At 40.9% G+C, this 24525-nt stretch overlaps 1 protein-coding gene across 1 annotated transcript in view; it reads right to left on the reverse strand.

Annotated features, from left to right (window-relative positions):
- LIN7A (lin-7 homolog A, crumbs cell polarity complex component) overlaps window positions 1-24525 on the reverse strand; it is a 161891-nt gene that overhangs the window by 11742 nt on the left and 125624 nt on the right. The window lies entirely within an intron of this gene.

Here is a 24525-nt window from a genome sequence, read left to right on the forward strand (position 1 = left end):
GAGGGATGGCACACAGTGAGGTCCTCAAGGATAATGCTAACATGTAAATTGAAGTTTCTAAATTTCATCTGGAAGGGTAAGTGTGCCAGTCAAGATAATTTTGAAAACATTAAAAATAGTGAAAAGGAAGACTTGTCCTATCAGATTTTGTAGTTTATTAAGAATCTACAATGATTACACTAGTGTTTTACTAGGATAGTAAGAGATAGGAGATAGTAAAACCTAACAGAATCTAGATGGTGATCAAGCATAGGCAAACCTTTATCATGATAAATGTAGAATTGAGACGCAAGGGGAAGATTATTAAATAATGATCCTGAGAGCAAATGATAAATAATACAGAATAATGGGCAGCCCAAGCCCAATCTCATACTTTATGTTAAATATGTATTGGGTAAAAAAATTAGTTTGCAAAGAAACATAGCATAATTAAAATAAAACAAAAGTAAATGCTCATCATCTTACAACAGAAAAGGAATTCTTAAATAAAAATACCAAGGGGAGGGAAAGTTCACAAAGTCATATTTATAAAATGTACATTTTCACAAACACTAATCAAACTATAAAACCCAAAGAAGGGCAAATAATAAATAGAAAATTCCTTTCATGAATGACAATCAAGTTGTTAATATTCTTCATATGAAAACCTCTTACAATTCAATAAAGATGTAAGTAAAATGAGCAAGTGACATGAAGAGAAAGCTAATAAAAATAGACATTTAAATAGGATATAATCAGCTATACATACATACATACATACATAATACTTATAAGGTAGATGTGATTAAACAGAAAAAAAATTCATTCTTGACCTTTGAGTTTCAAAACAGTCTTTCAAACATCATGCAATAGAACCTATGTTTTACTGTGAGTGAACACAAAGCTGATTCTTTGCCAATCCTGTAAAGATTCTGTGGGTTTGAGTGATGGAAAAGCAAAAAGGAAGAAAGTTGTAATCAGACTTTACAGGAACCTGAAGAAGAAGGAGAACTCATCTCTTGCCAAACCTGTACCCAGATCTCACTGTCCCCTTTTATAGGATCAACGTGCAAAGGCCTATTGGCCTGGCTTCATGGGAAAAGTCCAGAGAGACAAGGGCTATGTGATATATAGGGAATGAGACTGCCTTAAAGACTACCAGAACAACAAGGGGTACCGAGTGGTGAGAAGTCCTCCCTCAAGGGGGGTGGAGGGAGACTCTAGATGGAGATTAAATTGAATTACAGAAAAGTAAAGTTAGCTGAAGCACCCTTCAGTTACATCTTAAGATTCATAGTTGGTATTAGCACACAAATTTGGAGACTTGAAAGGACTAAATTCAATTCCATCATTTGTTCAAAAAGTAATAAGAAAAGCTTGAATTCAGCAATGCAATATCATTGATAGCCTATTAGAGCGCCACTTGTCATTTGTTTGAGTGCTGGGCAAATAATTAGGGATTACGAAATGAATGTGATGAGCCCCGGAGGCCAACTGACATCTTTCATTGTGTCTGGGTTAAGTAAAGAGCAAGGTGTTATACACAACCTTGGGAGAGAGTGAAAATAAGCATGTTGGATGATGAATTCACTCTTTAAATTCTTCATTTGATCATCAGCTTGGTCATTCAACGTCGTTACTAAGCATTCATTCTGCTACTTATATTCTGCTAAGTTCTTTGCAAGAACATGAAAGACAGGAGGACTTTGACAATGTTATATAATATCAACTTTATTTTCAGTGTGCTTATAATTTCCTCCCAATTCATCCCAAGAGGATTGGTTACCATATGCCATTTTCCTTTAAGATGAAAATCTGCTGATTTGGTTGTCCATACCTTTCTCCAATTTTTTTTTTTTTTTTTTTTTTTTGAATATCAATACTCCCAAGTTCCCATGTTTTAGCAACAATGGTCCACCCGTTTTTCTGGGCCAGATAGCTGGGCTGCAGACTCCTTTTTTGGCTTTTCTATTTGCTTTCATTTAATAGAACTGGAGATTCAAGGCCAGCCCTTGAGAGGCCCATTAGCCAGTTTAAGTTCTGTCTCTGCAATTCAGAGCTGCCACAGGAGGGCTGTGGGACGGAAGCCTGGGGCTGTCAGGCTCTGTCACAGGGCTGGAGAGCTGAGAGAAAATGGCATGCCACAGAGCGGCTCTGCACAGCTACCAAGGCTATCCTCTCCGCCCCAGCTCTGCTCTCTCCCATGCAGTTAGCAATTCAAAATGAGCAGACTCCACGGTCAAGTGGAGACATTCTGCCGTGGTGCTTTATCTGGCTTGGAAGATGGCACATATTTTCGCTCTTTAGGCCTCAGAGGGCCAACAGGTATCTTGACTTGACTGTCTACCTTCCTCTTTGTCTTCCCCACCTGGGTACAGAAGCATCACATGGCACCAAACTTCATTTCCAGCAGTGAAAACACTTGATTAAAATAATACAAATGGCATGAATTAAAAAGCATAATAGAAACTAGAGGTGGATTTGAGAGGCAAATTTGGAGAAATATAAGCATGCTTGGAATTTTTTATTTCAAATGCTCCTGAACTTTGTTTTGTTTGTTTTTAGAAGAAAGTCTTAACTTTTGTCTGGAGCATCACTGTGGGTAGCTCTCTTTTTCCACTGGCTTTGCTTACTTTACTAATACTTTGAGAGTATATGCATGTCTCTTTCAACTCTTATTTAGCTCTGAAATGATTTTAGTCCTCGATATAACATTTTAATAAGAATAAGGCAATTTTTCTTCCCTCCCTCCCTCCTTTTTTTTTTCTGTTTCTTTTTTATTTCCCTCTTAAAAAAATACACCATATTTCCCTGGAAGTCTCTGAATAAAAGGAGACCAGCAGATCTAAGTTAGGGTATACATATTGATGTGTCAACATGTGTTATAAGGTATTTCTTGAGCCCTGAAGTTTATCATCTATTCCTGCTTTGACTTAGTCTACTTTTCACTTTTAATGAAAGTATGCTTCATTCCTAGCTAAATAGTTAAAACATGTTTTGAAACGTTATAGATTATTTGTAAACAGTTAAGCAAGCTATTTTTATCAAAACTGTTTATACTTGACCACATCTTCCTGATTGAGGAAGTGTCCTATACAATGATTAGTTCCAGTTTGAGCAATGATTGAAAACCTGCAATGGCTTTTCGCAAAGATGAGAATGTGGCTCTTGGGTTCATTTGAGAAGACCAAGGAACCCTTCTGATACTAAAGTCCATTTAGAAGGTGGAGTTCTGTGTGTATACATTTCATCCTTTGGCTTTAAGGGTTTTGTTTTATGTACTGTGATTCAAGAAAACCCTTTGCATGAATTCACTGAGCAAGGCTTTCCTATGGAAGCCTGGTAACAGCTGGATTTTACTAAAGCACATGAAGTGTGGTGAAGAAGTTACAAGGTCATACTAGATATCCAGAAAATACTGTGACCAAAGAAAATGCAGTTCCAAAGGATAAAAAGAAAAACTCTACCTACCCTGTAGCTGTGCCTCCGTTGATCATGAACATTCCTGGAAATAAATTAAATTACACTAGGAAAAGTGGACGTTTCTGTCCTGAAAATATTTCCTTCTGTTGTTAAATTTTTAAGAAATACATGAAAAAGTCAGTATGGGAAGGAGAGTTTCAATACTTTTACTAGTTTCCAAAATTCATAAATAAAGGCTAACAAAATGCTCAACTCATCAAATCATAAGAAATGGATCTTCTTTAATGTTAATATAGCAAGGAATGTACTTTCATTCAGAAATGTGGGGAAGAAAGACAGCGAGTAGCCAGATGCATCCTTGTTTCATTGGCGATCTCATGTAGTAGGAGACTTTAAGATTAGATAATTTGATGGCATTAGCAAATCAGTGTGTGTGGGAAATGAGCCAAACTTTAAACATGGCTGCATTCTGATTTTTCAGTAGTTCTTCTATTTTCACAAATTGTGAGATAGCACAATGGCTGCAATTTCTGGAATGGTCAATTCCTAGTTGATTAAGAATCCTCTCTTACATTAGACAACCTGGAGTGAACTGCATACCCACATCTCATGACTTGCGTTCCTCCCACCCTGTGACAGAGTTAAATCTTGACCCGGACTAGTCCTTAGATGGAGGACATGGACTAGTCCTTAGATGGAGGACATGGGCTAGTCCTTAGATGGAGGACATGGGCTAGTCTTTAGATGGAGGACATGGGCTAGTCTTTAGATGGAGGCTCTAGGAAGGAGCCCTGCAACACCAATCACCAAATTCCTGTGTATAGGCCTTTCTGCAGGCTTTTCTCTATGGAGATTATAAGGATATCATATTAATCCAGTTTGCTGATAGGCAAGTTGCCTAAATAAATGCTTTGCAGGACAGCCAAGAGTTAGATGTACCTCTTGGTTATAGTAGGCAAATGTGGAGTCAGTTTTATGCTTAGGTTTCTAGGTAACATCAGACATTCCTCTGGTTAAAGGGCCAAATGATGTTATCAGAGGTTAAAGGCTATCAAAAGTATTAGGCTATAATACCTCCATGCAATTACGTAGCTCATAAATTCACACCACTGGACTTGAAAAAACTCTTGGATACAATCTCATTTACCTACTAACATCTTAAAAGATAGACGGACCGCTGTTGTGGTGTAGTGCATTAAGCTGCACCTGCAACTATGGCATGTCATATGAGTGCTGGTCTGAGTCATGGCTGTTCTGCTTTGGATCCAGCTCCCTGTTAATGTGCCCAAGGAAAACAGAAGATGATGGCCTGAGTATATGGGCACCTTCCAACGTCCATTTTTCCATCCATGGAGACATGGATGGAGTTCTAGGCTCCTAGCTTTGGCTTGGCCCAGCCCTGGCTATTGGCTATTGGGAGTACTTGGGGATGAACCAGTAGATGGAGGGTCTCTCTCTCTCTCTCTCTGTCTCCCTTTCGGTAACTCTGCCTTTCAAATAAAATCAATAAAATCTTTAAAAAAATAAGGAAACAGAAGCCATGAATGGCTGTGACCTCCATTTTATCAGTGAGTTAGCTGCAGGCTGGATTAGAACTCACTGTACTTGAGGACTGCTTCTTCAACCACCACAGGCTACTCTTCTAGATTACCAACCCAGAAGTGAAACACAGGCCACAGGATGGGAACAACAGTGATAGAGAAACGACTGCCAACTCTTAGCTAACAGGTGTGAGCTGGCCAGTGAGGGAGCACAGGAGGCTGCTTACCCAGAGTGCTCCTTAGAGGGCTAGGATTCTCACCTTTGAAAACTCTCTATGTGGCCAAGCATCTAATCCTTTCCCACAAAGAATGGTGATTGTTCATTTTGTTGTCATAGCAATTGTTTTTTTTTCCTATTCAGGTATTTTAATATTATTTTTAGAGTTTTTTTAATACATATAAATGTGTGTATGAACAGTGTGTGTATGTAGACTCTACCACTTATTGAGAGTGTTTATCAGACAGTGACAGCCACTGTGTTTGCAGTATATCCAACCCTCACAACACAGCTATAAAAAAGGTAATGGAAATGTTAAGAAATCTGTCCTAGGAACCCAGGTAGTAAGCAGAAGAGAGCAAACTAAACTGAGATGTGTTTCCAGAGATTAAAGTTCTTATCTATCAACCAAGAGCCTTAAACAAATAATAAAGTAAGAAGTGGCTTTCCTATTCATAGCGTCTTTGGATAAGTAGTTCTTTTTTAAAAAACATTATTTATTTATTTATTTACTTACTTAATTACTTATTTGAAAGGCAGAGCTACAGATACAGAGAGTGAAGGAGAGACAGAGAAAGAGATCTTCCATCTGCTGGTTCAGGTTCACTATGGCCACAACAGCTGGTGCTAGGCCAGGCCAAAGCAAGGAACCTGGAACTCAACTGGGTCTCCCACTTGGGTGGCAGGGACTGAAATCATTGAACCATCTTCCACTGCTCTCCCAGGCACATTAGCAGGGAGCCGGACTGGAAGTGCAGCAGCTGGGACTTTAAGGGGTACTCACATGGGATGCTGGGGCATTGCAGGCAGCAACTTAACTTGTTGCACCACAATGCTGACCCCAGATAATGGTTATTTATTTATTTGAAAGACAGAGTGCCAGAAAGGGAGGGAGAGGAAGAGAGAGCAGAGAGCAATAGAAAGCTTCCGTTTGATGGTTCCTTCCACAAATACCTGCAACAGTGAAAGCCAGGAGCCCAGAACTCCATCCTAATCTCCCGAGTGGGTGGCAGGGTCCATCACCCACTGCCTTTGGCCATCATTCACTGCCATACCAGGCACACTAGCAAGGAGATGGATTGGAAGTGGAGCATCCAGGACTTGCACTGGCACTCAGATATGGGATGCTAGTGTTGGAAGCAGAGGTTTAACCCACTGTGCCACAACGCCGGCACCAGATCAGTCATTCTTAAACCTGGATGTACACAAAAGCAACTTAGGCCCGTTTTAAATGCAGAGACCTAGGCTATTCCTAGACTTGCTGTATCAAAATCTACAGTTATATGACCCATATTGAATAGGGGACTCTCTATAAAACTCTGGCCCAGCAGCCAGCCACTGCCATGCAGATGAGTGTTTGGACACACAACTCCAGACCATACCTAACCCAATCAGCAAGCGCCTCCGCAAGGGCTTTTCTACTGCGTTATTGCAGCAGAAGGGCTTGGTCAGGTGATGGAAATTGTGTAATTTTTCCTGAGTGTGGCTGCTTTATCATCAGCATTTTTGGTCATTAGGAAAAAAAAAAAGCTATGTGGATTAGCTATTCAGTTAAGAAAAGAGTATCTCTGAGCATGGGACAGTACACAGGGAATACTCAGAAAAGAATGGTGTGATTCTTTGATCCTTCCGTTTCTCAACTCTGTTAATTTGCCTGTTCTAAATGTATTCTCTTTTGCTTAAGAAAAGTGACAAGTGTATAAAAAGTACCACATTTATCCCTTGGAAACAATCTGCTAATGCTCACCCATAGTACTTTGTTCCTGCCTACATGCTAATATCTATCTCTGTGCACTATAATTTATCAGTTTACAATCGTTCTGCTGCCTTCCCGTTGTCCAAGGGCAGGAGGAGCCTTCACGGATCTGTCTCTGTGCCTAGCATCTCTTAGATGCTCAGTAAGTACTGTGTCTGTGAAGAAAACATATTTTTAAAAAATGTGTTTTCTGTTAGATTAAGGAGCGAGGACTGCCTGGGTCTGAATTTGAGCTGCTTCACTTACTAGCTCTGTGACTCCAGGCATGGTTCCTGAAATCTAAACCTCAATTTTCTCATCTGTAAAACTGGCGTCAGGGAGTACCTGCCATGTACAACGCATCTGGAAGGGCACCTGGCACTTAGGAAAGATCCAACCTATCTCAGCTCTTTGTTGATCTGCTTCTTCCTCCCTGACAATCTGGCTGCTGGGTTTCAGGCCCTTAAGGGCAAAATAGCAGCAACAAATCTGACTTTGCTTTTGGAGTATGTGGAGGCTTCCTTTACACCATCCATGAAGCAAAAATTTACTAAATGAATTAACAGTCTATGGGGGCCTGTTGGTTCAATGTTTAGAACTACTTAGGTGAATCCACTGCTTTTAATCACCCTCAAATAATTTAGTAGCATCATTTCCATACATACAATTGATATGCTAATTGACAGTGGTCATTAGTTATTCATGAAAAACTCTTCCCTCCCCATTGTCATCCTTTGCTAGGGAAAGGAGTGTGCAAGAGGTTCACTTGATAGGCACATGCATAACATGAGGGATTGAGAGAGGAAAATCATCAAATCACCCAACACTACAAGAGAGCAAGGAGGTTAATGGGGGGAAAAGTGTATATAATTATATATACTTTCATCCTGTGAGAGCAGTCATAAATATAAAATTTTTTTAACCATGAAAGTCGAGAATACAGCACATTAGCAGTAGGCTCCGGGGAGAGAAAGCCTAAATTAAGCAAAAGCCTTTGAAAAAAATCCCATGTCAGAAATCAGACATTTACCACTCTAACATTTGGTTGATCTCAGCCCACCTTTCAGATCCGGGGATTAAAACTGGAAAAAAGGCAGCAACTACATCCCAGCTGCAATGCTTTATGGGAACTCTGCTCAGTTCTTGTTCTGGCACCAAAAGGAGAAAAACACACTGACTGCTGAGGGTTGTGGTAGTGAAGACGAAACAGCACGTGTGCACACAGGAATGCCTGCATCCACACACACAGCCTTCTCGGAGCACAGATGTGAGCGCTAGAAGTGCGAAAACCAAATAAAGTTGCCTAGAAAAATATTTCTAGAAAATAATCTTTAAATGAGTCTGTTAAATTTTTAAAAATATTTATTTATTTGAAAAGCAAAGCAAGAGAGAGAGAGAGAGAAACCTTCCATCCATTGTTTCACTCCCCAAGTATCTACAACAGCCAGGGCTGGGACCAGGCCAAAATCCGCAGCCTGGGACTCCATTTGGATGCCCCACGTGGGTGATAGGGACTAAAGGACGTAAACCGTCGTCTGGTACCTCTCAAGATGGGCATTAGCAGAAAGCTGGATCTAGAGCAGGATAGCAGGGACTGGAACCAGGCACTCCAATGTGGGATGCAGGCATCCCAGGAGTAACCTAACCTGCTGCACCACAACACCCACCTACATCTGCTAATGGTTAAGCGGTAGGTTTCACGTAGGCCAGTGAAATGACATGGAAACCTTCCAGCCATGATTCACCCTGATTTGTGCTTCTGAAACGCATTTTGTGCCTGTCCCAGCTCTTGTAACCCAAGGCATTCCTGATGCCTGCTCTTCGGAAAGCAGCGCCTCCCGTAAACTCTCCTAAGCTGGAGTGCCAAGGTCATTGGGTTCCCATATTTGCTTCCGGTGCGGCTTTAGCAGACAGCAGGGGTTGAGGGGATGAGGATCACCCTCCTACTCCCCAAACACATCCTCGATACTCAATACGATTACAAGCTCCATTTAAAAATACAAATACATCTTAGTCACTAAAGTTTTTTTTTTTTTAATTTTTTTTTTTTTTTTGACAGGCAGAGTGGACAGTGAGAGAGAGAGACAGAGAGAAAGGTCTTCCTTTGCCGTTGGTTCACCCTCCAATGGCCGCCGCGCCCAGCGCGCTGCGGCCGGCGCACCGCGCTGATCCGATGGCAGGAGCCAGGAGCCAGGTGCTTTTCCTGGTCTCCCATGGGGTGCAGGGCCCAAGCACCTGGGCCATCCTCCACTGCACTCCCTGGCCACAGCAGAGGGCTGGCCTGGAAGAGGGGCAACCAGGACAGAATCCGGCGCCCCGACCGGGACTAGAACCCCGTGTGCTGGCGCCGCTAGGTGGAGGATTAGCCTAGTGAGCCGCGGCGCCGGCCCATCTTAGTCACTAAAGTTTAATATGACTCCTTAATCAAACCACCACACTTGTAGCAGAACCAAGCCACTCACTAAAAAGACCAGGGAATGGGTTCAGGACAATGTGGGTTGAATATTAGACAATACACAGGGTAATGCGTGATTTAGAAAGTGCTCTCTCCTCCACATGCCTCAATTTCCACAAGGAGACTGCTGAAGCTTTAGCACTGAAAATCCTAGGATATGCCTTAGTCCCAAAAAGCTGAAGCCAATGGACTCCCTTTTAAGATTCAGGAAGATGTTGGAGAGCTCAGAGAGTGCATCATAGGAGCAGGCCTGTGGCCCAGCAGGTGACGTCACCCCTTGGGACGCCCATGTTCCATACAGGAGTGTCTGGGATGGAATCTCGCCTCTGCTTCTGATCCAGCTTTTGGCTAATGTGCACCCTGAGGGGCTCCAGATGTTGGCTCCAGTGCTTGGGCCCCTGCCATCCATCTGGGAGACTGGGATGGAGTCCCTGGCTCCTGGGTTTCAACTGGCCCAGAACTGACTGTTGAGGCCATCTGGGTAATGAACCAGCCAAGAGGATTCTCTCTGTCTTCTTCTGCCTTTCGGAGAAGTAAAAATAAATGTTTAAAAAGAGTGCATAATACTGTCTGATAGATGGTACATCCAATGAACATTTATTTTTTAAACTCATTTTTAGTTTTTATTTGAAAAGTAGAGAGAGAGAGAGAGAGAGAGAGAGAGAGAGCGCCTCCCATTTGCTAGCTCATACCCCATTTGCCTTGCGAAAGCTGGGACTGGGATAGGCTGAAGTCAAGCCAGGAGCCAGGAACTCAGTCAAGGTCTCTCACACGGGGCTGCAAAGACTGACCCCCCAGGGTATGTGTCAGCAGGAAGCTGAAATCCTAAGCAACCTCTTAACTGTTACAGCAAATGCCTTCCCTTGGTTTTGTGTTTGTATTCAACAGCCCTTGTGGAATTTGAATTTCCAGTGGATGTAAGGGAAAGCAGTTTGGTGTTTTGTTCTGTTTTTCATCAGAGGATAGGTTACTGAACACCAAAGGGCAACATGGAGAAGAGAAGGATTTGAAAGAATACATTTTGAGGGCAGCCAGGTCTGTTTTGCTCACTTTGCAATTCTGCCAAGACCCTAAAGTCAGACCTAGTAACCATGAGACATTATCTCCTTTGGCTACTGCAGAATCACGAACACAATCCTGCCTTGTTTAGAATGGCCCTGGTGGTTTAGAAGGAGTAGCCAGATGAAGTGAGGGCTCTTCAGTGTTCATGAAGCAGTGCTGCATCCCTGCACAGAGCTGAGACAGCTGAGGGCAAACACCAAGGCCCAGCATTCACACAGTCTCCAATGATTTATTTTATTATTTTATTTTATTTCATGGAATGGCGAAGATAGAGTCAGAGATCTAGAGCTAGCAAAGAGAGAGACCCATCTTCTGTTTATTGGCTCATTCCTCAAATGCATGCACCAACCAAGACTGGACCAAAAGAAGCTAAGAGCCCAGAATTCCATTTGGATCTCCTATGTGGGTGGCAGGGACCAAAGTCCTTGAGCCATCACCTGCTGCCTGTCTGGCTGCACGTTAACAGGAAGGTGGATTGGACATCTAGGAACCAGAACTTGCACCCACCACTCCAGATATAGGATGCACCAAATTCCTGCCCTCTCCCCCCTACCCCCCACTGACCTTTATGGCACATGGATTGCTACTGTGATGGGGACAGGCTGAAACCGGAGGGTGCTATGGTTAATTCTGTGACCGAGAAGAAGGCTTAAATGTAAGAAAATTCTGAGAAACCTTGCTCCCCTAAGCATGGCACACAGTATCCTGTCTCCTCCCCAAGATGACAGCAGTCTTATGCAGCAATAACAGAGAACATATTTGAGGATTCTGCCAAATAGGATCATGTTTCTTCTTTCCTTCCATATCTTACTCTAGTGAATTCACAGAGTTCATAGCTTTCTAAAGGGTGTCAGCAAGACAACAGATTGCTGAAATTATTCAAATAAACTCATCAAAAGATACTCTTCTTCAAGATCTAGCATGTTTTAGAATCGTAGAAGCCCAGGTAATTAATGTAAAGTGTAAGGGGAGGAAACATAGCAAATACACGCAGAAGCTATCTGAGCCTGGGGCTGTCAGGTGTGCATCTTGTGAAGTGTAAAACAGCAGGGACATCTATGTTGCTGTGTACCATGAATAATAAAACATTAATAATAGCCATAATGTTTAATTTGATTGCATACTCAACACTGCAGATGACTTTTTGCAGGAGAAAGAATGAAAATTTAAAGGCTCTTTCAGGTTTACTGTCCAATATCTTTCCAAGTCTGCATACAAATGTCTTTTCCAATTAAATGCAAACCCACAGAATATTCTTTGCATTTGTCACCATTGATATATACTGAGATTTTTTGCTTAATTTAAATGCTCTCACTGGCTCGAATCCCCCTGGATTATTTTCAGCCCTCCCCTGCATTTCCTACTATCACTAGTCATGCAGCCACTCAACCTAGACACCCCAGGGACACCTTTATCTCTTTCTGCAACCCCACACCTAATTAACCTGCATGGGTGAATGCGGGTTGATATTCATTCAGAAAGTACCATCATGGCTCTTTCTTCTCTCTTACTTCGGATTTCTTGCATGGATTTTAAATTAAATTTCAGCTTCTCTCTTGTCTAAATTTTTCTCCAGATTTCAACCAGAGGCATTTGGTTTTTGCATGCCTTTGTTTAATATCTAGTGGAGAGTACAGAGTCCAGCTCTGGCAAACTCTGACCTTGAGAGCAGAGGGCTTGTTGTGTCCATGGCTTTACCCAACAACTGGAACGGGGCATAGTACTCATTCATTGTTTGCTTAAATAACCTGGACATGACCTGACTTTAAAATTTAGGCCCAAATTTTATAGTTGTAGGAAAATTATTTCATTGCCGCAAGGCTTAGTTCCCAAAAATAGTGTTACTAATGTCCCCACCAGGGCTGGTGCTGTGGTATAGAAAGTTAAGCCCTGCCTGTGTTGCTGGCATCTCACATAAGCCCTGGTTCAAGTCCCAGCTGCTCCACTTGTGATCAGACTCCCTGCTAACATGCTTCAGAAAGTAGTGGAAGATGCCCCAAGTGCTTGGCCCCCTGAACTCACATGGGAGACCTGGAAGAAGCTCCTGGCTCCTGGCTTTGAGCTGGCCCAGTCTTGGCCACTATGGCCATTTGAGGAGTGAACCCGCAAATGGAAAACCTCTTCTCTGTTTCTCCCCGCCTCTCTCTGTAATTCTGCCTTTCAAATTCTCTCTGTAATTTCTGAAAAAAAACAAATCTTTAAAATAAAATGTCTTCAAAGAAGTAATAAAAAAAAAGGTAGTCACTTCAGATTCACTCATTCAGAGTTACCCATGTAAAGTCCCAAATACTCAACCTGGGCAACAGAATGTACCCAATAAATGAGAGTTCTTTATCTCGTGTTTTCTCATTTTCTAGACATGAAAATGGAAAATACCCTAAAGCATACAAAACAGCTCCCATGAATAAGTAGGTCCCACTCTCTTCCTAATATTAAGCTTCATTATAAAAACAATATCATGCTTTTTTATGTTCCATTATAAGTTCATGTTTCCATAATTTAAGTTTTATTCTCTCAGACTAGAATGTCCTTCCTCCAGTCCTCTGTTTCAGTAAAGGCCCACCCACCACACAAAGTTCAACCCAAATGGTACTAATCCTTTATGCAGGAGTGGGGGAAGTCTGGCCCAAGGGCCATAGAAGGCCTGTGAAACCATTTGGTTTGGCCCTGCCAAGGCAACTGCAGGTGGAACTTGAAATTCAGTACCTCCATAGTAGGTTAATTTTTAGGTTGACAGTTTTGCATGGCCTGTGAATGATGTTACAAATCCAAATGATCCTTGGCATTAAAAAGGTTCCTTACCTCTGCATGTCAAAGCACACGAGGCTCCTTTCTGTATTGCACATGTGTAGCTCCTTGTATGAATCACTCCCTCCCTCTTAAAAAGTTCTCAGTTAAAAAGGTGTTCAGCCTCACTGTTAATTAGAGAAATGCAGATAAAGTCTAGAATGGGATAAAGATTTTTCACTTGTTAAAAGAATAATGTATTGTTAAAGACTTGGTGAAATTTATATTCTCATATAGCATGAAAGCGTAAATTGGTGGGAGGGCAACTTGGTAGTGTCTATTGAAAGAGAACACGTCTGTACCCCCCTAACTTGGTTTGCCAGACATCAGCATTTACTCTAAAAAGGTATTTTTTCATACACATTAAGATTTTTGTTCAGTAGTGTTCACAATAGCAAAACTAAACAAACAAACAAAAAGTCCATCAGTAGGATATGGGTAAACTAACCACAGCATCAACATGTCATGAAATACTATACAGTAGATTTTTCAAAAGCCTGTATACCAGAAATGTAGGAACTCTAAGGTACACATGTAACCAAGGAAGCAAGTCAAGGAATATTAAGTATGTATAAAAATATCAATGCAATTTTAAAACCTATAAAATAATAATAGTTCACATTCTTTGAGTATTTGCTATCAGGTACTCTTAAGTACTTTATGTACCAAGTGCTTTAAATGCATCCACAGTTCTCTCCATAACAAAGCTGTGAGGGCTGTAGCATGATCATCTCAATTTTATAAAAGAGGAAAGTGACACACAGAAAGGTCAAGTAAATCTTCATGGTCATGTTACCAAATGCAAAACCAATCTGTGTCCAGATCCTGACTTCTAGCCAGAGCTCTTCATTGTTTCATGTGTCTATCTAAAAATAAATAGCTGAGCAAGTGATTTGTGTGTGTGTGTGTGTGTGTGTATTTCAATGTAAAGAAAAAGTCTGGATGAGTGCCACTGTAATAATGTTTCTGCAGGGACCTGGAAGGAAGGAACTGGAATGCAATGAAGGAGAATGGTTTCAGTGACTTCTTTTGATCTGATTTTAGTCTTTTCAACTGAATTATCTGAAAATTTTATAAGGATGAATTCATATATTTCTTGTATAATTTTTTAATATAATAGCCCAGTATCATCATGAGGAAAATGAGAGAGAAGGTCATTCTGTAACAAACCGAAGAAGCAGGGACAAAGAACCATTTTGTCTCAGTAGTGCTTTATGCCATAGTGCTTTTATGGTATTTGAAATCATTTGAGAAAAAAAATTACAACTGTAATTTCATGAGTAAATCAGGTGAAACGAAGGGATTTTAGCTGAATTAGCTCAGAAATTACATTAGTGTGATGTGTGGGAGCTTCAAAACCCCAATTATAAGGGCGGGCATTTGGCACAATGATTGACACCACTTGAGACACCCACATCCCACACTGGAGTGCCTGGGTTTGCATCCCTGTTCTGCTGCCAATTCCTACTGCTTGCTAACGTGCCCCCTGGGAGGCAGCAGGTGATAGCTTAGTTAGCTCCCTGGCCACCCAAGTTGGAGCCCCTGAATTCTGGGCTCTTGCCTTCAGCCTGGCCCAGCCCAACCTCAACCTTTGAGGGCCTATGAGGAGTGAACCATGTCTCTATGCTTTTCCAATAAAAAGAAAAGAAGAACCCCCCATTTCAATGGAATTGTCCACCCAGACTTTGGACAATTGTAGCTGGGTGGTTGTTCCGCGCCATTAACTGGCTAAAGCCCAGGTCTCCACTCCTACTCAGCTGTTTATGCATCAGAGCCAGCATATCAATTCTAGGGCCTGACAAGTCACTCATGTTTCAGTGGATGTGCTATAAATCCATGTTTTCAGGGAATAAGGTTCACCTGAGAATGGGGAAGAAGGATTATGAAATACTTCCTGTTTAAATTTTTCCTTTTCAAAATCTAACGGCTCCCAAGATGAAAAACTGCAGCAATCTCAATGCTGATTGATGAGAGCCCAGACAGCTATAAATCTGTTGACTTGGGAATTTTTCTAAGAATGAAATGAGTTGGCTTTAGGTTTCTTCTTTGGCCCAGTTTTTATTGATCCCTTCCTTATTTCCCCAAACAACACTGTGTTATCACAAGGAAAGTAACATTGTTTTTTGCCACATAACAGATGCATGGTGAGGTACCGCTCATTCTCCCACTAAACATCAAGTTTTGATCTTGCCTCTGCTTCTGGCCTCTTGTGACCCACTCTTCACATTACAATCACAGTATTCTCAAATGCTAATTTGATCACGGAACTCCCTTGCTTAAAAGCATTCCATGTCCTAGTTTTGCTCAGATACGTGCCACTTGTCTTCCGCCGAGTGTACGCCTCACCTTTGTGGTCTTAGATTTTTCAGTCTCATTTGCTAATGTGCAAGTCTTGAAACAAAAGAACTTGCGATTTTTTCTAGTGTCCACGTGCTCCTCTGTCTGGTGCGGCTCTGTGGCTCTCACTCCCTTCCTTCACCTGCCCAACACATACTTGCCTGTGGAGCAGCCCTCTCTGGCAGCCCCTCCTGAGTCCCTATCCTTGGGTTAAACGCTGCTTCTGTGAACTTCCTCTGAACCCCATGCTTACCACTGTTTATCAGACAATCTACGTTGCAAAGCTCATCTATTTCCCTATTTCTTCCCCATATTTGCATTACTTATACGTGAAATTAAGAGCTATTGTTTTTAGTTTTCATTTCTCTAGTGCCTAAGATAATGCCAGGCCCAGTAACATTTTACAGAACGAACGTAGGAATAAATATCTCAGTTTTATGAATCAGTTAATGTCCATCAACAGTTCTGTTACTTAAATACATTGTCACTGTTCTGACAAAAACAATTTCTTAACTAATGGCTCTTGCTTTGATTATGAACTTGTAATAATAAGAATTAACATTTATTTAGTACTAACTGTGCATTTAGGAACCATGTTGTGCCATTAAAGCACTAAAATATAAAAGCAAAGTGGCCACTCTTATCATCGCTTAGCAATTAGGAAACTAAGGTTCAGAGGAGTTGGGAAATTACTCACAGAGCTCCACGAAAGAACGAACGAACGACACTGAATTAGTTTGAGCCTTCTAGGGATTTAGTGAGAATTCAATGGCCCAGCGCTTTTAGAGTGCTTAGCAAATGCCTGGCCTGCAAGGTCTCAAAGGGAGCATTTGGGGTAGCTCCTGCTATCAGTGCAGTGCTGCATTTGGGGCTGCCTGCTTTACTTCTAAACCTAATGCCTGGGAATTTTTAAATTACCATTTTGATGCAATGGCATATATATTGAGTAGGATATATTAAAACTCAGTATCTTAGAATTGGCAAAACTTTAGAAATTAAAAAGAAATGGGAGCAGCAACCATTAAAGTCATCTCTCGTCCACGTTACGCACTCGGGTTTTATTAGCCTTCCTGCTGCCTCTCCAGTGTGTGGGTGCTCTTCCACCTTACAGACTTGGCCCTGATCTTGCCTCTGGATGGAATGTTATTTCGTGGATATTGTGGAAGTCATGCCCTACCCTCACCCATTCTCTCCTAGAATATCACCTCTCAATGGGACTGCTCTGACCAGCCCCACACCCTCCAAATTTCCCTGCCCTGGTAGCCCCTACCTTCTTTGTACTGCGCTCATTACTTTTATTTTCTTTGCACTTGCCACCATCTACCATTACAGAAGTCTTCAAAAAAATTCATGACTAATGCTTATTAGAAAAAAACTATTTGTGAATTTTAAAATTTTTGCACCAAATAATTGGTCCATAAAAATTTTGTAGTATCTTCATGTATGTGTTTGTTTATTCTGTTATTGCTTCTCTGTCCTACTGTAAGAACTTTTTTTTTCTCTAAGGATCCCTGCTTGCTTCGCATAACACATACAGGTGCTTCATAAGTACCTGTTGAATTTGTGAATGAATATAAAGATGATGCCCTCCCAGCGCCATATAATATTGTTGGGTCACAAGTGCACCACATACAGGATATTTATGTGAATTCTGCCAGGTTACTGCCCTAACATCTCTTGAGCTAAGGGTTTGGTTGAGTAACTTGGCAGCTAATCTATTAGAGCAGTCAGAATGAACGTGCTTGGATATAAGCAGAATCACACAACAAAGAAACCTAAAGTCCCACTCACATTCCTGTAAGTAATGACTAGGTTTAGCTTGTCTTAGTCCCTTAATAAACATCTATAGTAACCATAGCACTTCATTAAATTCTTGACCATTTTCTCAATTAAATAAATACATTTTCTGGAAAACATTATGCTGAGTGAATTAAGCCAGTCCCAAAGGGACAAATATCATATGTTCTCCCTGATCGGTGACAACTAACTGAGCACCAAAGGGGAAACCTGTTGAAGTGAAATGGACACTATGAGAAACAGTGACTTGATCAGCTCTTGTCCCGACTGTTGATGTACAATGTAATACTTGATCCATTTTAGTATTTTTTTTTGTTCTAGTACTATTGGTTGAACTCTGTAATTAACACACAATTATTCTTAGGTGTTTAAATTTTAACTGAAAAGTGATCCCTGTTAAATATAAGAGTGGGAATAAGAGAGGGAGGAGATGTACAATTTGGGACATGCTCAATCGGACTTGCCCCAAATGGTGGAGTTAGAAATGTGCCAGGGGATTCCAACACAATCTCATCAAGGTTGCATGTACCAATGCCATCTCACTAGTCCAAGTGATCAATTTCAGTTCACAATTGATCACACTGATAGGTCTAACAGTCAAAGGGATCACACAAACAAGACTAGTGTCTGCTAATACTAACTGATAGAATCAAAAAGGGAGAGAATGATCCAACATGGGAAGTGGGATACACAGCAGACTCATAGAATGGCAGATGTCCTAAATAGCACTCTCCTCAGAATCAGCCCTTAAGGCATTTGGATATGGCTGAAGAGCCCATGAGAGTATTTTAGGCATGGAAAGCCAAGACACTCTGGCAAAAAAAAAAAAAAAAAAAAAAAAAAAAAAAAAAAAACACACCAAACCCTAAATGAAAGATCTCTGCGAGTAAGATCCAAGTGGAAAGAATGGGGCCATCAAAAAAGGAGGTACCTTTCTCTGAAGGGAGGAGAGAACTTCCTCTTTGACTATGACCCTGTCGGAATAAGATCAAAGTCAGCGAACCCAAAAGTCTTCCATAGCCTTGGCAACTCATGACTAGAGCCTAGGGAGATTACTGATGTCATAAACAAGAGTGTCAAATTGTTAAGTCAACAACAGGAGTCACTGTGTACTTACTTCTCATGTGGGATCTGTCCTTAATGTGTTGTCCAATGTGAAGTAATGCTATAACTAGTACTGAAACAGTATTTTTACACTTTGTGTTTCTGTGTGGGTACAAAGTGATGAAATCCTTACTTAATATATACTGAATTGATCTTCTGTATATAAAGATAATTGAAAAAGAATCTTGATGTGAATGGAATGGGAGAGGGAGCGGGAGATGGGAGGGGTGCGAGTGGGAGGGAAATTATGGGGGGGGGAAGCCATTGTAATTCATAAACTGTACTTTGGAAATTTATATTTACTAAATAAAAAAATACATTTATACGAGGCTAGTTAGCCTGACAGTGATTGGGCTTTGTGGAGCACTCCACATTACAGGCAAAATTATATCCAATAGCACTGGAGGGAAGGGAGTATATTTTAAATGCTCACACATCCTGGCATGTTCAAATTGTATGTGATCTGATAACCAACTTCGTACAGCTTTCAGTTATCTCTCTTGCTAATTTCATCTAATAAAATAGGACTCGTGTGAAATGGTGTATGAACCGGCTTCCTGGGGTAATTAGCTGTATCTAAATTGCTATAGCGATTTAAACTTGCTCTTACATTGCTTAAGAGTTAACAGTAACATAGTGATGGTCATTTAATTTAGATTAAAAAACCTTGAGATTATGGACACAAAAATAAGGGGAATTTCAGGATGAGCAGCTGTTCACTTTGCAGGCCAGCTTCATTTCACCTTCATCGTGAAAATGAGAGCAAGCTTTCAGGTCAAATAGACGCCTGGACCTTCCAGACCTGGGTAGAAAGTGTGAGGCCTCGGCATATTTCTGTTTATGACACGTCAGCCCAATGTTTAACAAATCACTTCAAGCCACAGCTATTGCCAATATGAACATTGATCTTTATGAAAAGCTTGATGTTTCCAGGAGAATGAGATAAAGCTAACATCCTGTAGGTTGTGATCTGTGCTTTCTTTAAACTCTTCCTTTCCCAGTGCCAGGTACGGCACATGGTTCCACCTCTTTTTAGCAATGTGATTGAAGACTTTAAAGTGATATTCTTACAATTTTGTTTGCCTGTGGCGACGGGGTCAATGACAGATCTCATACTACTGAACTGTCGATCACTTTGCCTTTGTCACCCACGGCAATTAGGAACAACTGCCCTGCTTCTCCTTGTAGATCCTTTGACTCCAGGACAGTTGTTGAAGCTCTTTGTTCAGAATGGTCATCATTTGTGAATTTCCTGTGTGCTACAGATGGGTAGATGCCCACCGTGGTCACATATACAATAGTGTGTTGACAGTGTATAATGTGTGCATTTACTCTTGACTTTGCATCAGTTTTCATGAAATTGCACTAATTAGTTTAAGATAACAGGGTTCAACCAGGAATGATTTCACCTCTCAGAGAAGAGTTGGCAATATCTGCAGACAGATTTTGTTTACTGTGACTGGGGCAGGAGGTTAGGATGAAGCTGGTCAGGGTAGACATTCTACTACGCAAAGAACAGCTTCCTAACAAAGAATCATCCAGTTCAAAATACTGGCAGGATCCGTGCCAGACATCTCAGACTTCCTGGTTAAGTCCTTGACCTTGACCTCTCACATCAGTCAGTGCCCAGGTCTTGCTTACGGTACTATTACCACCAATATAGCCTTTGGATTTCCTCCTTGCTCTCTATCCTAATCGCTCTTCTGCCGGTTTAGACCTCCATCATGTCTCTCTTGATCTTCCAAGAGTTTCCTAGTTGGTTTACCCACCTCCCTTTTTTCTCCATGCCAGGCCCATAGACTGGCACTTGTCAGAATAATTTACCTAAATGGAAATAAAACTACATTTTTTGACTATTTCCTATCACCTTCAAAAGATAAGTGCAATGTCCTAATTAGGGCTTACGAGACCTTTTGTGACAAGGTTCATGCCCATCCTCCCAGGACAATTCTTTAGCTAAAAACATCCTGCTGTCTGCTATATGTTTGAGTATATGTGTCCCCTCTGCCTGGAACACCCTCCATCGACTTATTCACTCTGACATTTCTTATAAGATCCTATGTATCCTCTTCTTTACGGAGGCAGAAATGTTGTCAACTGTGTGCTTTTAAATTCTCAATCACTGACCACTGCCCATATTCCCCAGTGACAGTAGCAGGCTTGAAATCTGATATGACATTTCTTCTCTAGATTGCCACAGCTTGTGTCATTCTTGTGTCATTTATATAATCTCCTCTGGGCCCCCCTAGGAGTCACTGCTTACTTCTTCCTCAGGGAGACTCCTTGGAAAAGCCACATCCAGGACAGTGCCATGGCTGTCAGAGCAAGGAGCCCAGAGACCGTCCAGACACCTCAACTTCTCTCACGTTACCCCTTCTCAGATTTCTGAATCTATAACAACTACTGCATAGGTGACCATGTGTTTGGAATGAGAAAGCTGAGTTGGGATGCAAGTGCCGGATGATGAGTTAGGTTTCAGGCTGATACAAGGAGATCAAATCATGTTCACATTTGTCTTGAAATGGTTTAAATTTATGTCCCATCAAAAACACAATTACTACAGATATAGACTTGACTCCAGGATCAAAAGTGTGATCCCTTTGTTTATATTCAAAATTGCACTGTTAAGTCTTAGCCTCTAGTCTATATTTTACAGCTGCTGGTGATAATAGGCACATCTATGAATAGAAATCATGACTTCTGAAAATATTTTATGTGCCACTGGACAGCTAGGTCAGTCATTTAAATTTCAGAGTAAGGTTGGCAGTGATAAAATTAGCAACTAATGATCTGGATCTATCTAAATACTGAATATATGAGAGAGAAAAAAGCAAGCCAGGGAGAGAAGGACTATGGTCTGATAGGGCACATTTTGCAACTGTATAAAAACAGGTCATCACTCATGGCTGAACTTCAAAGGTGTGCTTCTGGTACCATAACTTTTAAGACTCACTGAATTTTCCATATCTGACAATCAACAACCATTCTTTGCATTAGAGCTTGGACATCTCACATAAACCTCTCAGCAATCACTTAGAGCTTATACCACATTAACTGATTTCCATCTGTATCAGTGTCTTCTTTATTTAAAAATATAATTAAGATCAACTAGATCAAAATCCATTATATAAAAAGGTATAAACCCAGAGACGTATCCTTGGTTTGCATTTCATTAAGTATACCCATGGAGCTCTTATCAACATCCCAACCTTGCCTTAGGGGGTGCCAGCAGTTTGTAGACCAACATTAATAGAATGTTCTTTCCAAACAAGTTGGACTTAAATTGAAGCATTGTCTTCTCTGCTAATAATTTAAGCAATAATGGTAAATTTGGGTTTGCTGAATTACCCAAATCATAAATGATGCCAAAACTTGACCCAGCCCAGCATCTGAAGACAAGTGTTATATTCCTTCGAGAGGAACTGCACATTTTTCAGTCAAAAGATAACAATTGTTTGTTTCTATTTTGTGATTTTGTAAAGGAAGACTTTGTCACAACAAGAAATATGGAGAGATCCATCGGGGGGGGGGTTGATGAAAAGGCTGTTTCGTAATACTACATAGCAATAGTGCTGTGTTTTTGTGGTAATGTAAAGTCTTATTTTTGTCAGTTTTATATTTGTCATTCTTATATTTTATCCTAATTATTACTACGCAAGGTACATAGGACAGGTGTTGTTAGATCAGTTTTGCAGATGTAAGGATGCCAAAAATTCCAATGATGTGCATATGATCAACCAGCTAATGACAGGGATCTAACTACCTCTGGAATTAGAATCTTCAGTAGGTGGGCTTTTACCACTTCTTGAAAATAAACAGAAAACAGGGAATGACTCAAACCGGACTGAGAGTTTAACTCTGTACACAAAACTGTACAATAGGAGCAGAGTGCTGCCTGACTTAAGGAAAGGAATGAACAGTTACTAGGTATCGGAACGCTATGCAGCAGAAAGGCAAACACTGTCTCACACTGTCTCTTATTTCATCATCAGCCCAGCCCTATGTGAAAGGTATTGCTATTTCTGCTTTACAGATGATAAAACAGAGTCTCAAAGAATGGCAAATGTATTATGTGTTGCGTATCCTTAAACTCGTAAGAAACCACAAGAACTTGAAATTTAGTAAGTTCCTTTTGAAATGTTAAAAATATCAGTTAACGATAAAATAAATTCTTATAATTTCCAGGAAAAGAACCAATAGAAAGGAAGAAAATTTTCCCTAAACTTATCAGATGCAGATCTTATTCAAGTAATTTAAGGTATAGAATGAAAATGTCAAAATGATGTAGGCAGGCATACAGGATAAAATTGATCAGGTTTGTGAGCTGGAAGGCCACGCCTTCACCACGCCTCTGTGTGACCTCATGCCCTACCTGGCCACAGCTGTATGCCCATCGGCCAATCAGGGTAATTAACCACTCCCCTTTGGAGGTGGATTAAAAGCCTGGGATACAGTGTGCCTGGCCCTTTTCTTTGGCCTTTGCCATTGCAGGCTTGCTGCCCCTGCACTTCCAGGGCACATGACCTTCCGGGCCCCATGCTTCCTGGCCTAGATGCTCCTCCAGTTGGCTGGCGCCTGGTGCTGGGTATGAATCCAGATTCCTCTTTTTTAGATGGGGCCCTCACTCTCCTATGCGTTTTTCTCACTGAATAAAAAGCTTAAAACTTATCACGCTGCCTCGTTCATGTATGCCGGTATTCAGAATTCTCTGAATGTTAGGCAAGAACCCACAAAGGCTTATTAATACTGAGAATTTCTTAATAAGCACACGGTGATATCATACGACACCCCAAAGTCTGATATCAAATATAGAAAGAAAAATCATAAGCTAGAGCAGAGAAGTATGTTATATTTGTTAGTGAGTTGACTTAAGAAGTAGCAGAAACTCAGCACATCACCCGATTTCAGAATTGAGTTACCATACGGAGATTTCCAGCGCAGTTGAACATAACATGAAAACCCTGGGGTACCACCTGTAGAGCTCTGTTGTATGGCTTCCGGTTGGTCACCACCTCTTCAGTCTCACCTTATCCCATAATCTACGCTCTGGTCACTCCCATCTTTCAAGCCACTCCCAAACAGCAGGTCTTAGGCTTTTTACACTTTTGCTTTTTATATTTTCTTTGGTACCCTCAGAGGAGCTCTTTCCTTTGCTGAGCACTGACTCTTCCTAGTCCTTAATCTCAACTTAAAGTCACCCTCAAAGAGGGCAGTCCTAACACCATTAAATTTAGCTTCTCTGTACCATCACACTGCTCCCGTTTTTCTTCTTTTTTTCCCTTTGTAACACTAGTCACAGGGTTTAATTATGAGGCAGTGTTATATCCTGCAGTATAAATTTGTATTTCCCCTTTCAGCTCAAATCTAGGGAGAAAAAAAGGACCAAGAAAAATCTCAAAGCCTTGGGCTCTAAGGCAGAAGAGTTGGTTATATGTTTCCACATCAGTTTTTTTTTTTTTTCCCCCCTCTCATGAAAGACTAGGTAAGATTGGGGCTAAAGGGCAGAAACAGAGACAGAAATTGAAGTGAGGCTGGTACAAATCACAGAATGTTGGCCTGTTGCTTTTGTATCCTACAACTCGGCTGAATTTACTTATTAGGTCAAATAGTCCCTTGGTATTATCTTTTGTTTCCCCTGTATACAGAATCATGTAATCAGCAAACAGGGATAATGTAATTCTATCCTTTCCTATTTGCATGATTTTTATTTCTTCCTTTTGCCTAATAGTTCTTGCTAAAACATCCAGAACTATATTGAATAAGAGCCGTGAGAGTGAACATTGTTATCTGGTTCCAAATCTTGGTGGAAATGCTTTCAATTTTTCTCTATTCAATATTTTGACTGTGAGATGTTCATATATCCTTTATGGTGTTAACCTCTGTTCTTTCTATACCTAATGTGTTCAGGTTTTTTTTTTTTTAAACCATGAATGGCTATTGTAGTTTATCAAATGCTTTCTCTGCACCTATTGAGATGTTCAGCCTTCATTTTGTTGATGTGTGTCTATTGATTTAGGTGTGCTGAACCATCCTTGCATCCCCAGATATCATTATGTTAAGTGAAAACAAGACAGACACAGAAAGACAA

The sequence above is a fragment of the Oryctolagus cuniculus genome, chromosome 11, assembly GCF_964237555.1.
Source record: "Oryctolagus cuniculus chromosome 11, mOryCun1.1, whole genome shotgun sequence".
Lineage (NCBI taxonomy): Eukaryota > Metazoa > Chordata > Mammalia > Lagomorpha > Leporidae > Oryctolagus > Oryctolagus cuniculus.